Genomic DNA, 13,882 nt, shown 5'->3' with positions numbered 1-13,882 from the left:
GATTCTATCCAGAGGATTGACATGCTCTATATAAAATGTACCTGGGAAATCTGAAGGACCTAGAATAATCACATCTACCATGGAAAAGAACAAAATTGGAGAACCTGAACTACCAGATAGCAACTGTTACTGTAGCACTATAGTAATTAAAAGAGTGCAGTATTTGCTCAAGGATTGGCAAATAAAGAGGTTAATTAAAATAAATTCTATTTTCTTCTAAGAATATTATGGTATTAGTGCTTACACTAGAGTCTTTAATCCATTTTGAGTTAATTTTTTTATGTGCTGTGGACTTTCAACTACATTCCTTTTTTTTTGTTTTATGCTTTTGTTTTTGGTGTTTTGTTTTGTTCTGCAGTACTGGGTACTGAACCCAGGGGCTCAACCACTGAGCTACATTTCCAGTCCTTTTTGATTTTTATTCAGAGAAAGAATCTCACAAAATTGCTGTCTTCAAACTTGCAATCCTCCTGCCTCAGGCTTCTCAGTAGCTGGGATTATAGATATGCACCACCACATTCAGCTCAACCTCATTCTTTAGCATGTGGATATCCAGTTCTCCCCACACCATTTGCTGAAGAGGTTATTCTTTCCCCCACTGAATGGTCTTGACACCTTGACTAATGTTATTTTTTGAATGCCCATGAATAACTGTCAAATTCCTTTTCAGTTCAGCCCAAATGACTCACTTTAGTATTTCTTCTAAGGTAGGTAAATTAGCAATAAATGCTCTCAGTTTTTAATGGTTGGGAATGTCTTAATTTCTCTTTCACTTATTTTAACTTTTTCATTGGGGTAAAATGCACATAACACATGTTATCATCTTAACAAGTATGTAAAGTTAAAGCTCAGTACATTCATACTGAAACTCCAGATCTCTTTTCATCTTTTAAAACTAAAAATCTGTATTTTCATTTTTTAAATTTTTTTGTAGTTGTGTTTAGACAGAATTCTTTTGTTTTATTTATTTGTTTTTTAATGTGATGCCTCACACATGCTAGGCAAGCACTCTACCACTGAGCTATAGCCCCAGTCCTGTATTTTCATTTTTTTGTTTGTTTGTTTTCTGCAGTGTTTTATTTATATATTTTTGGCAGCAAAATGGTGTTTATTAAAAAAAAAAAAAAAGCCTATACTATGAACACACTTCACTGCTTCAGTTAAAGAACCCCAAGCCAAATAAAAAGACCAATAGTAAAAGCAGCATACTGGTTACTTTCTTAAGGATACATAAAAAGAATCAAATGCAACAATGTAGGAAGACATTTCAGAAATCACAACTCCTTCCAAATAAAGAATATGACCCATCTGCCATATTGAACTGACATTTATTTCAGGACATGCCATATCAAAATAAAACAAAAGAGTCAATCCTTGCTTTTAACAATAATATTGTATTATAAAAGCACTTTACAACTCCATCCCATGTTTGAGTGTAAGTTACAGGTATGTGGGCTAATGATTATCTGAAAACATTTCTCTATTTAGATCCATAATCCAAGTGCTCTCTGAATAGTACAAGGTGACAATAAGTGACAAGTGAAGGAGGAAGAGGAATAGAGGGGAGCAAGGTTTTCTGAGTTAAGGGTTTTGTAGCAATGAGAAGATGAGGAAGTATGAAGTTATTTTTGTTGTCTTTTCATCTTTATACTGTGTTAAGTAATGCTTACAACATAATTCAGCAGGCTTTTCCTGAGCTTTAACTCAGAAATTTTCTCCCTGCAAACAATGTATTTACAGTTGTGTTTATTACCTTACACAGCAATCTCACAATAACTAGTAAAGATTAAAAGGGTGCACTCCTAGTATATTTGTTTGCAGTGTTTTAAGGGAAATGCATATTGCCATGGTGATGAAGCTCTAAAAAGATTCACCAAAACATCTAAAAATTCAAAGTTTAAAAAAAAAAGGCAAAGAAATAAATATCACCAAAGAAGATTAATTGTAGCTTAAATATAAAACTAAATCACTAGTTAATTAACCAAACTATACAAATCTAATAAAAAGCAAAGCCAGCCTGAAAGACCCAACATTTTTAAAAAATGCTAAAAAATAAGGCATAAATCTGCACATTGACTTTTACTTCCATTCTCTTCTTTCCCTTTTCAATGTTCTTATCTGCCTCCAGGGGCTTATAAGAAAATTATTTTCATTTTCATTTTGACTTCAAATGTTCAAAGTATAGTATTTGCTATTCTGCAAGGCTCTTTTGTTGGTAAGCTTAGGATATCATTATTTCTATTTGTTATAATTTTGACCATGTCATCAAATTTAAATTCTTTCACTGTTTCTTAAAGGAATTTGATTTTCATAATGCCTTGCCTGCACAGCATTTTTAAAAAGAAAAACTCCAAGCAAAATCTATGCTTAAAAGGGGTGGTGCTTTTGATTTTCTTTAAAAAACAAACAATAACTATATCAACAATTTTAAAAAACCTTGGAGAAAGAGCTAATTGAAATTGTATGATTTTACCATAAATAATTAAACATTAAAAACCTGTCCTGAAACACTTGGTCACTTTTTTTCTCCCAGAGTCTAATAAAGTACATGTGAAAGGGTCATTTGTCTTGGTCAGAAATAGATTTTCTGTTCATCTACTTGTAAGTACTCAGTATGTTCATTAGGACTCATTTTGAAGATACATCAGAACCCTTTCCTCATTCAAGCACAGCCTACCATGATAACTAAATGACCTCAAAAAAGCTCATTCACATCAGTGCTCAAGAATAATTTTGAACATCTTGGCCTAGAGCAAGTGGCTATCTGTAAAACTGAAGGATAATTCCAGTGGGTTTGCTGTGTTGCCTCATCTTGTTTGTTTTGTGGGAGGGTAAGAATAGGGACTGCAGATAAGAAAGAGATGAGAAAAGCAGGGAGAGATCAAGTAGGTAGGTAAATGCTGCTGAGAACATACTGCTCCTTAACCAAGCCATGCTCATATTGTTGAGATTTCCATCATTGTAAAGTACATTATCATAACATTAAAAAAAGAAAAATGTTAAGAAAATGTATCTGATCTTTAAGGTTATCACTGGAATATGCTGGAATCTTTTGGCTTTTTGTGAAATATAAATAATGAAGACACTGACTTTTTTTGTGCTTGTGAAGCTAATAGATCATCTCCATGAGACAGGCAGCAATGATGAATTGCAATACGTTATTACTGAAGGGAAAAGGTTCAAGCCAATATTCACACTGCAGTCAATGAAAGAGTATGGGAGCCAAAGCAGTGAGCTTCTGGAGAAGGGTTGAAGATGCCATGAGGGATTAGCAGGAACAGCCTCCTTCACTGACTGGTTGTTCCTGAGGCTTTTCCAGTTTTATGTCAATCATGTCTTCTCTGCTTCTGTCCTGTGTGCTTTCCATTCAGGCAAAGCTGCCGCTACATGATGGAAAAGCTACTTTACATTGTATCCTGCTTTCGCACTGGTTTCAATGAACATAACATTCAGCTCTTTGGCTTTCCTCTCTCCTTCCTCAATTGACACTGGCCTCTTGTCAGCAAGATCTGTTTTATTTCCTACTAGCATGATAACATCACTTCCTCTTTCTGTTCTGACATCTTCAAATCCATTTGTAGTTTGCTGGAATGAATTAACGTTTGTGATATCGTAAACTACTACAGCTGCAGCAGAATCACGGCTGTAACTGGGAATGAGGCTACGGAAACGTTCCTGACTCGCAGTATCCCACAGCTGCAGCCTGATTGTTCCATCCTCGAAGTACATGGTTTTTGATAAAAAGTCAATGCCAATTGTTGCCTGATAGGTCTTGTCAAAACCGTCATACATGAATCTGGTGATCAAGGATGTTTTTCAACTGCTGAGTGCGCGAGCCTCTGGCACCGCGCTGGACGAGCCTGTATTCATTTTTGAAGGATTGTTTATTGGGAATAGAATTTGCAGTTGACAGCTGTATTTTCAGCACTTAGTCATACCATTGCCTATCTGCTTCTATGGTTGCTGATGAGAAACTGAGTTCATGAGGACTCGTTGTTATGTGATGAGTTTGTTCTCACTTGCTGCTCCGTGTTATTCTCTCTTTCAACAGTTGGATGGCTTGTTTCTTAGTGAGGATCTTTTTGAATTTATCATCTTGGAGTTCATTGAGTTTCTTGAAATGAGTAGTTTCAATGTCTCTTATCAAATAGGGCTTTAACATGTTATTTCTTTTTAAATGTTCTTACTGCCTCTTCCTATCTCTCTTCTCCTTTGGAGTTGCCTGTTTTAAGCATGTGTTAGTGCACTTGGATGGTGTCCAGAAGTTTCACAAGGTCCTATCCATTTACGTCCTTCCTTTTTTTTTTTTTTTTTTTTTCCTTAGACTAGATGATTTTCTTCAGGTGGTGGTATACCTGTAAGTTCCTGAGACGCCATTCAATTTCCTGTATAGTTTTTTTCTTTCTTTTTTGACACTCAGACTTGATAATTTCAAATGACTCATCTTCAGGTTTACTGATTCTTTCTTCTGCTTGTTCATGGTTGCTGTTGAGCCCCTCAAGTGCATAGTATATTTCAGTTACTATACATTTCTACTCAGTAATTGCTATCTGGCTTTTTTATTACCATTTTCCATCTCTTTATCCATAGTTCTGTTTGGTTCATTATTGTCTTAGTCTGTTTTGCACTGCTATAACAGAATAAATACCACATACCAATTTTAGATTGAATAGTTTATATGAATGTAAGTGTATTGGCTCTCAGTTCTGGAGACTGCAAAGTCCAATACCAGGGCATTGTCAAGTTTGGTGATTTGATTACAAGATGCACCTGGACCATAGTATCCTGTGAATAGGAGCCAGGCTCATCCTCACATGGCAGAAAGCAGAAGGGCGGAGAGAAAGGACCTTCAGCCTCAAACCCCATCTATAAGGGGCCCTAATACCATCCATGAGGGCTCTACCCTCCATGCCACACCTCTTTTTTGTTTGTCTGATTGTTTTCAAGCAGTTTATTTAGAGTGTTAAAAATTAAAATGTGGACATTTTTCCCCTAAAACAAGCCACCTCCTGCCACTTCCCAGCACATAGAACTATGTCACTCCTGCACTCCTGTCTCTTGTGAGAGAATGCCACAGTGGAGAGGACCAGTCAGCCTGAGCTGCAGGAAAACCCTTTGCAGGTGGAGTATCCCGCAGAAAGGCATCTGCAAAGGAAAATTTTGTAATCATGATTCATAGGCAAAATGGCTACTTAAACGTTGGGAGAGAGAAAATACAAGAGAGAAGGACAAAACGATAGAACCAGGGATTGAGGCGTGAACCTTACAAGGACTTTTCAGCTGGCTGTGCCTCTCCATTTAGCTGGTATCTATCTTCACCACTTCCAAGGCAATTCCAAGGAGGTTCTAGCAGACTTCGCAGGAGCAGAACCTTAGCCAAGAACTAAGCGCTCTCCTTGCTGTGCTCCCAGAATACACTGAGTTCCTGCTGGCAGCAACTTGCAGGTATTGCTGGTTCATGGCAACATCCATCTTAGGGATTTCTAATACAGCCTGAAGAGAATGTGAGGGTTTTCCACCTGATCGAGAATTGCTTGGCAACACCCAATGGCTTTTTGGGCCTCTAAAGAGAAACAACAGATCAAGCTGGTGTTCCCCATCGACATTCAGAGGAACAGTACGAGTCTTAGATGGGGGAGAAGGGAGATAATCAGTGGGTCTGAGGGTCTTATCCTAGTACCATAAAGTGCACCATGAATGGAGGCTGTGAAAAGCCACTTGTTTGAGGACAAGTTTGGAGAGAAACTACATATCGCTGTCCAGGGAGATGGTGGTTCATTTCCTTCAGCGATGTTAGCTGCTGAGACTGTCATAACTGCTTTATTTTCTTAGTACTACAGATATTTGGCTGTACAGAAAAAAGAAAATACTTGGTGGGTTTGGCAGATAGTGTGTCACCCATATCACAGGAATTGCCTGATATTTATTGAGTGTAAATTAAAATCTCAATAATGTTGGATGATGGCTGTTTTTTTCCCCTTCATTCTGATGAATTCAGGAAAATACAAATTCTCTTTAGAACATCTATCAAATTGGTTCACCATGTTTCTAAAGAAGCAAGACATGTTTGTGGTCAATGTAGTAGAAATGGCTGTCATTGTTCTCCAGTTTTCAGATGCATTATGAAAGAAAATCCACTTACTATCACATTTCAGAAACTTTACTATGACATATTGATGGGTTTCCATAAAACTTCTTGAAAGCTCTTTCCAAAAAGTGTAATAGGAAACTCGGATGTACAAAAGAACTCTGCTCCACTCAGGATTCCGTGACATAGGGTCCTGTTTTGCTGTTTTTCAATGTAAGAAGGTATCACCACCCTTGTCCCTTGCAGTCACTCCCTCAAAGTACTGCATGTGTAATTGATGAAGACCTCAGTCTTTGTTCTTGTAGTCAGTCTCCAAATGATTACTTGTGGCTACTGTTGGCTTAAGAATAAGAGATTCTGGAAACTCATCAAGCTTGAGGTGATCATTTTGAGGTATCATCAATACTTTTGATTTCACACAGATAGTTGCAGCAGGTTCTCTCCCTGATATGTTCCCGTCAATACCTTTCAAAGAAAGAATTATTTGAATTTCCTCAACTCCAGAGGCTCCAATTCTATGTTCCCACTTCACAGAGAATCTCAAATTAGATCCTTGGCTTTCTCAGAGATGGGAACTTTTGGGAGGAAAAGTCACCTTCTTATATGTCTCTTGAGGGGTCTCAGAACAGAAAGATGGTAGCCCATCAGCATCATAATCACCCCAAGCAACCACCAATCACAGAGTTTGTTGTACCCTGTATGCATGAACACCTCGGGAGCAATGTAGACAGGAGTGCCTGCTGTGAGAAGGCTAGCTGACATTTGCTATTTTTCACATTTCTGCTTTCCTTTGTAGTTCCCGCTCTGGAAACGGAAATCACTAGGTTCAGTGATTTGGTTTCAGATTGCTATAAATTCTATCCTATGTGCTTTTTTCAGTCCTGTGCAAAGGACAAAGTCAGAAAATTTCACATGGCCCTTGATGTCCAAGAGAAGATTGTCTGGTTTGATGTCTCTGTGGATGAATCCAAGTTGGTGAATAGAGTCTATGGCTAATACTGTTTCTTGCTATATAAAACTTTCCTCTTTGTCAGGGTGTCTTTTTTCATCAACAAGGTCATCATGTCCCCTCTATGCCAGAACTCCATGATTGTGTACAAGTTTAGCTAATCCTGAAAACCATAAAACATTTTCACAACCCAGAACTGTCTGCCTCCACTAGAATGTCAATGCTCTGGTACGAATGTGGCAGCCTGCTGTTTTTCAAGCATATCTGCTTTATGGAGGATTTTCACTGCATATACATGCCCTGCATATTTCCTTCTGAACAAGCCACCCCTCGCCAAATGTTCCTCTGCCTATGACTTTTAAAGACTCTAAATATTCCAACTCCAGTCTTGTTCTCTCAAAACAAAGAAACTCTGTCTTCTCTGAGCATGTAACTGATGTCCGAGTCTTTTCATCTTTGGACCTTCCTCTCTCATCACTTCTTCTAACATCTTTTGTCTCATTTCTCATTCTTCATGTGAGCCATAAAGTTGCTATAAAAATTCTCCACTGTCACTTTGATCATTGTCACTCTTTCCTTTATGTGATTACTCATGGACGAGTAAGGTGTTGAACCTGTCTTGCCATGGCAGAGCCCTGGGGAGGTTGGGCTGGCAGTGGACAGCCACAGATGCCCACTGGGCCAGCCGTCTGCCATGCAAACAGGAGAAGCCTCGTGGCACAGCAACCAACTGGTCAGAGGAAGGGGAGGGGGCACACCAAGACTCTGAGATAGGGGTGGTGAGCAGTTTGCCATATAAAGGACAATAGGAAAAGCCCCAGAACTGCTGGAAAAGATGGCAGCACAGAGGGGCCAGCTTAGAGGTTCAGGTCATGAAAAGTACAAAGGAGTGTATGTCCTTGAGTGAGCACACTTCTCAAGTGATAAGGCCCTCTAGGACTGGGGACATGGCTCAGTTGATAGAGTACTTCAAACACAAGGCCCTGGGTTCAATCTCCAGCACCCCAGAAAAAAAAGGCCCCCCATTTTCCCTGGCTTAGGAACATTCTGCAACTTCCTCCCTCCTTGAGCCATGGAGACAGTATCTTATTATAAAAACATTGGTAGTAGTGGACCCTGAGAAGCAAACAGTTATATGATCTTCATATGCGCAAAGTTAACTACCCTAATGTAACCTGATATAACACTGGAATATATGATAAACAAACTGGCTACCCACCACGACAGCCATTATTATTGTACGCCATCCTCTGTGTCTGCCTCTTTATTTGCTCACCTTTACCCTTATACCAAGCCACCAGGTCATGGCCTCACCTCTTAAAGGTCTCATTCTTACTACTATCACATCAGGGATTGGGCTTTAATCTGTGAATTTGGACAGGTTACAGACATTCAAACCATATAGAAGAACCATAATGTTCTTCTAGTTTCCTTTAGTTTTTTCCCTATATTTTTATTGGTACATTATAATTATACATAAAAGTGGGATTTTTATTATATATTTGTTCATGCACATGATATACAATACAATTTAGTCAATATCTTTTAGTTATTTATACATGGTTTCCTTTAGCTCCTTCAGCATACTGGAGATTATTGATTTAAAAGTCTTGTCTCACAAGTCCAATGACCAGGTTTCCTCAGAAGCAGTGTCTGTTATTTATTTTTCTTCTGAATGGGCTTCTTACTTGTTTCTTTGTATACCTCATATTTTTTTTGAAAACCGGACATTTTGAATACTGTAATGTGATAACTCTGGAAATCAGATTCCTCCCTCTCCTTTTATTATCGGTGTTGTTACAGATTATAGTTGTTCCTTTGCTAAGTGACTTTTACACAACTTTTTTTTTTTAGCTGTAATGGAGCCAACCTCTATTTACTTATTTATTTTTTATGTGGTGCTGAGGACTGACCCTCACACATGCTAGGCAAGCACTCTACACACTGAGCTATAACCCCTGCCCCTCTACACAACTTTTTGAAGGCCCTTCCTTGTCATATCTGGTCACTAAAGTCTCTATTCCATTAGCTTTGTGGTCTGTTAATTGGTTTGACAGAAGTGTTCTTAAATAGCTGGCGCAAAAAAAAAATAATACCCCCCTAGACTTTCAAGTTTGGGCTCTGACTTCTCAATGCTTAACAACTCTGCCTTAACTCTCATTGCCTGCTTCCAAAAAGCCACAAAGATCAGCCAGAGGTCTTCCCAGTATTTTTCAGCACGTATTTAGCCCGGTGTGTACATGTGGCCTTCTGTATTTTCTCAGTGTATGTGGGAGCTTTCCAGAGCCCTTACTCCCTCATTCACTTCCTTCTCCAGCCATTACCTTCCTAGGCTTTTCAGTCTGTCTGCTGCTTGCCCCATCTGTTATTCCTTACCCCACGCAGCTGTAACTAGTAGCTTTAAATGCTTTTGATGAACATTGCTGTGGAGACCACTCCAGCACTAATAAAATTTGAGCCAGGTGGAGAATGAAATGAAGACAAGCCTCTGAGCCAAAACCTCAGGGAACCATCACAATCAAATACACACAACCATATTTTTTCAGAGAAACAAAGTCCATGTAACTCCTCTGATATTAGAAAACTGTGCCAGTACTGTGGGACTCAGAGCTGGTAGAAGGGTGGGGGTTGTCAAGTGTATAAGTAAAATGCCACAATGCTTTCCTACCAAATTTAGGAGCTTCTTCATGCATTAAGCACTCTCCTAATGATTGTAGATCTTTTTTGTAGTTGTGGATGGACAGAATGCCTTATTTTTGTTGTTGTTGTTGTTGTTTTATTTTTATGTGGTGTTAAGGATCGAACCCAGTACCTCACACATTAGGCAAGCACTCTGCTGCTCAGTGTCCCAGTGCAAGCACTCTGCACTACAGCCCCACCCTGTTACCCTGTTATAAGATTTTTAGTACATTTCAAGTTCATAAGTTAATAGCTGCTTTATACTACTGGACAGAGGAATGAGTTGTTGGAGTACTCTACAACCACTATGCTTGGTGAAATCAAGAAATTGTCTCTTGCTGGACACAGTAGCATATTGCCTATAATCTCAATTGGCATGGGAGGCTGAAGCAGGAGGATCTCAATCAGCAACTTAGCAAGGTCCTTAGCAACTTAGCAAGACCCTGTCTCAAAACATAAAAAGGGCTAGGGGACGTGGTTCAGTGGTTCATGTGTTAGAAGCACCCCTGGATTCAATCCCCAGTAAGAAAAAAAGAAAAGAAGAAATTGTCTTTTAAAAAAAAAAAGATTTTAAGGGGGCTGGGGGAATAGCTCAGTAGAGTGCTTGCCTCAGAAGCACAAAGCCTGGGGTTCAATCCCCAGCACTGCCAAAAAAAAAAAAAAAAAAAAAAAAGATTTCAAATAATAAGAGAATCTTATGTATCTATCCATGCATTTTTCTATCTAGTATGATTTTCTCTTGACCTGAAAGACACACATTACAGTGCAGACCATTTGCTCATTATGATTCTTTCACCCCCTGAAATACCTTCATTTTTGAAAGATACTTTTGCTGGAAATAGAATTAAAGATTTACAGCATTTTATTTCAGTATTTCAAACATGTTGCTGATCAGTGTTCTATTTGCTTTGTCTCCAGTACAAAGGCTGCTGTCATCTTGTGATTTTTCCTATGAGAAATTTTCTTTCTCTGCTGCTTTTCACATTCTCTTCTTTGGTGAGCAAATACAGGTTATTAGAATAGAACTGGCTTGGGGTTTTTTGTTTATTTTATTTTTTATAAATTCTCCAAGTAGTTGTTTGTCCCTTGCTTAAATTATTCAAATGCAAATTTCCTTAGAATATTCTTATACTGGGAAATTTGGTAAATTAACTTTATATATATCAACTTGGCTGGGCCATGGTGCCTGGCTATTTGGTAAATCATTATTCTTATGTTTACCAGAGGGGTTTCATGGATGAGATTAAAGTTCAACTTGTAGTTTGAGTAAAGCAGAATGCTCTCCTCATTATTACTGGATTTCATTCAATTGTTCAAATCCTTGACTAGAACAGACACCTAAACAACAGTGTTTGGAGAGCTTCTTATTGCTGATCACAAACGTGCTGGGAGAATGGCATACCCCAAAACCATGGGAACAGAGACTTATGCACTTGGGACCCTTCTAGATCTTATCTGCATACCTCTTTATCTGGCTGCTTGTTTGTGCCCTTTATATAAACTGTAATAATAAAACAGCATTTTCCTGAGTCCTGTTAGGCTTTCTAGGAAATAATCAAAACTTAAGGGAGAGACTGCAGAACCTCCAACCTTATACCAGCTGGAAACAGAAGTGTAGGTAACCTGGGGGCCCCATGCTTGCTATGGCATGTGAAATGTAGGATGAGCCCTTAAACTTGTAGAGTGGACATTAACACAAGGTAGTGTAAGGATTCGATGGCAGGACTCCCAGTTGATGTTAGAGAATCACATAATTGGTTAAATAGAGGGGAAAAAAATCCCCTTGCCATCTTACACAAATTCAGAGAGTAAGAACATAACCTCAAACTTATCTTGTTCCAGAACAAAAGAAGAGTAAAATATGGGATTTACTTCATGTTCTCAGACCTGCTAAAAAAAAGTTGCTACCACCTAGTCCATGGTCCAGACTGACAGTAGTACCATATCTAAACTGGAAGACTCGGATTTGTTTTAAGTTCTTTGCAGGACTCAAAGATGAAAAACTGATCAATGTTTTTCTAGAGGTTCTCTCCCTAGAAACAGTTTTGTGCACAAGAAAATACAAATACCCCTAGAAAACATCAGTATACATGCAGATTCTCTGAAGAGTACAGAATCTGTTTTAACACTACTAGTAAGAGGCTACAAGCATGAGATGTTTTCACTAACAATTCCATCATCCCACAAAGACACTTCAATTGTCTCAAATATAAACTGTTATAGACCAAAACTGGATCTAGTGATACACTTTCAAGTGAGAAAATTTCAAGTATTAGTCACTTATTAATCATCCAAACATGAGAGTCTACAAACAACAGATAAAGTTCTAGTCTCTAATCCCTGTTCCAAGAATTAAAATGGTTCCATTCTTTCTCCATCCCTCAGCCCTGACACCAGAATCTCCTCCTAAGTTAGAGTAATTCCACACTTTAGTCTTGGTAAGAGTCAGAAACCACCTCTCCTCCATAAAGGAAGAACTCATCTTCCCAAGCATTATTGCAGTGGGAGACTACATGAGACTTCAGCTCCACCAGTAGGATGACCTCATGCTGGATTCTGACCAGGACATGATGACAGAGAGGCTGGGTTGGGCAGACACATTTGGGATGGTGGCTCAAGTGGAAGTAGCGATGCCTAGTTCCAGCATCAGCAGTGACAGCAGTCCCAGTCACAGCAATCCTTTGTTCAGCATTGGAGTATCTGTGGTGTGATCAGCGGCATCTGTACCAGCAGTAAGGACATTGATCCTACATGGGATCTGACTTAGGGTGAGATTATAGTTTCTGTTCTTGGCTATATAGCCTTAAGCCTGGTCCCTGTGGCCTTCCCAAAAATTAATTAGCTCCCAATATGATATATTACTTCACATGAAAGTTTGAAAATTTGGATTTCATTATTTGCTCTAAGAAGTAAAAAATGGGCTTGGGGAATCATTTCAAAGAGCAGCAAGAGAGATATTCTCTATGCTAAGCTTTACCACAGCCGCACCCCTAGTCCTTTTTCTGTATTTTATTTAAAGACAGGGTTTCACTGAGTTTGCTTATGGTCTCACTAAGTTGCTGAGGTGGCTTTGCACTCCAATTCTTCTGAGCCTCAGCCTCCCGAGCTGTTGGGATTACAGGTATATGCCACCATGCCCAACTCATTATTCTTGATGACTATTCTGCCTGGGGTGAGATGAAGTATCAATATAGTTCTGATTTTGCATCTCCCTGATTGCTAAGAATGTTGAACATTTTTTTCATATATTTGTTGGTCATTTGCATTTTTCTTTTGAGTAATGTCTATAGATCTTTGTTCATTGATTTGAGTGGTTATTAGGTTTTTTAGTGTTAATATTTTTTAGTTCTTTTTATGTTCTAGTTATTAATCCCCTGTCAAAAGAGGAGCTGGGCAAAGATTTTCTCCCATTCTGTAGGCTCTGTCTTCATACTTGTTTCCTTTGTTGTGCAAAGCTTTTTAATTTACTACTATTCCATTATTGATTCTTGTTTTTATTTCTTGAGCTTTAGGAATCTTATTAAAGAAGTCAGTACCCATACAAATGTGTCAGAATGTTGCCCATGTGTTTTTCTGCTAGCAAGTTTCAATTGTTTCTGGTCTAATTCCTTTGAACTATGGTAAGTTGATTTTTGTGCAGGGTGAAATGCAGGAATATATTTCATTCTTCTATATATGACTTTCCATATTTTCCCAGCACCATTTGTTAAAGATGCTATCTGTTCCCCCAACTAATGCTTGGAAAGCAGTATGGAGATTCCTTAAAAGGCTAGGAATGGAACCACCATATGACCCAGCTATCCCGCTCTTTGGTGTTTATCCAAAAGAAACAAAATCAACATACTACAGTGATACTTGCATACCAATGTTTACAGCAGCACAATACACAATAGCCATGTTATGGAACCAGCCTAGGTACCCATCAGTAAAGGAATGGATAAAGAAAATATGGTATACATACACAATGAAGTCCCACTCAGTCATAAAGAAGAATGAAATTATGTCATTTGCTGGTAAGTGGATGGAACTGAAGAACATCATGCTAAGTGAAATAAGCCAGACTCAGAAAGCCAAAGGCCAAATGTTTCTCTCATATGCAGAAGCTAAAGAGAAAAAGGAATAAAAAAAGAGAGAGATCTCATCAAAAATAGAAAAGAGCAGTAGAG

At 38.5% G+C, this 13,882-nt stretch overlaps 2 protein-coding genes and 2 pseudogenes across 5 annotated transcripts in view; all 4 read right to left on the bottom strand.

Annotated features, from left to right (window-relative positions):
* The window catches only part of LOC306665769 (class I histocompatibility antigen, Gogo-B*0103 alpha chain-like), a gene marked incomplete at its 5' end in the record, with an annotated part of 67,364 nt that overhangs the window by 10,455 nt on the left and 43,027 nt on the right, over nt 1-13,882 (bottom strand). The window lies entirely within an intron of this gene.
* Nucleotides 1-13,882, bottom strand: part of LOC306666198 (patr class I histocompatibility antigen, A-126 alpha chain-like) — a 29,243-nt gene that overhangs the window by 10,455 nt on the left and 4,906 nt on the right. The window lies entirely within an intron of this gene.
* On the bottom strand, nt 1,116-3,819 carry LOC306666201 (ras-related protein Rab-6A-like; annotated as a pseudogene). The gene has a single exon. The product of its transcript is annotated as a ras-related protein Rab-6A-like (transcript).
* LOC306666956 (serine/threonine-protein kinase 38-like) lies at nt 6,297-7,733 on the bottom strand (annotated as a pseudogene). The gene has a single exon. The product of its transcript is annotated as a serine/threonine-protein kinase 38-like (transcript).

Source organism: Sciurus vulgaris, assembly GCF_902686455.1.
Source record: "Sciurus vulgaris genome assembly, chromosome: 7".
Classification (NCBI taxonomy): Eukaryota; Metazoa; Chordata; class Mammalia; order Rodentia; family Sciuridae; genus Sciurus; species Sciurus vulgaris.
This window is presented reverse-complemented; position numbering and strand designations above follow the sequence as displayed.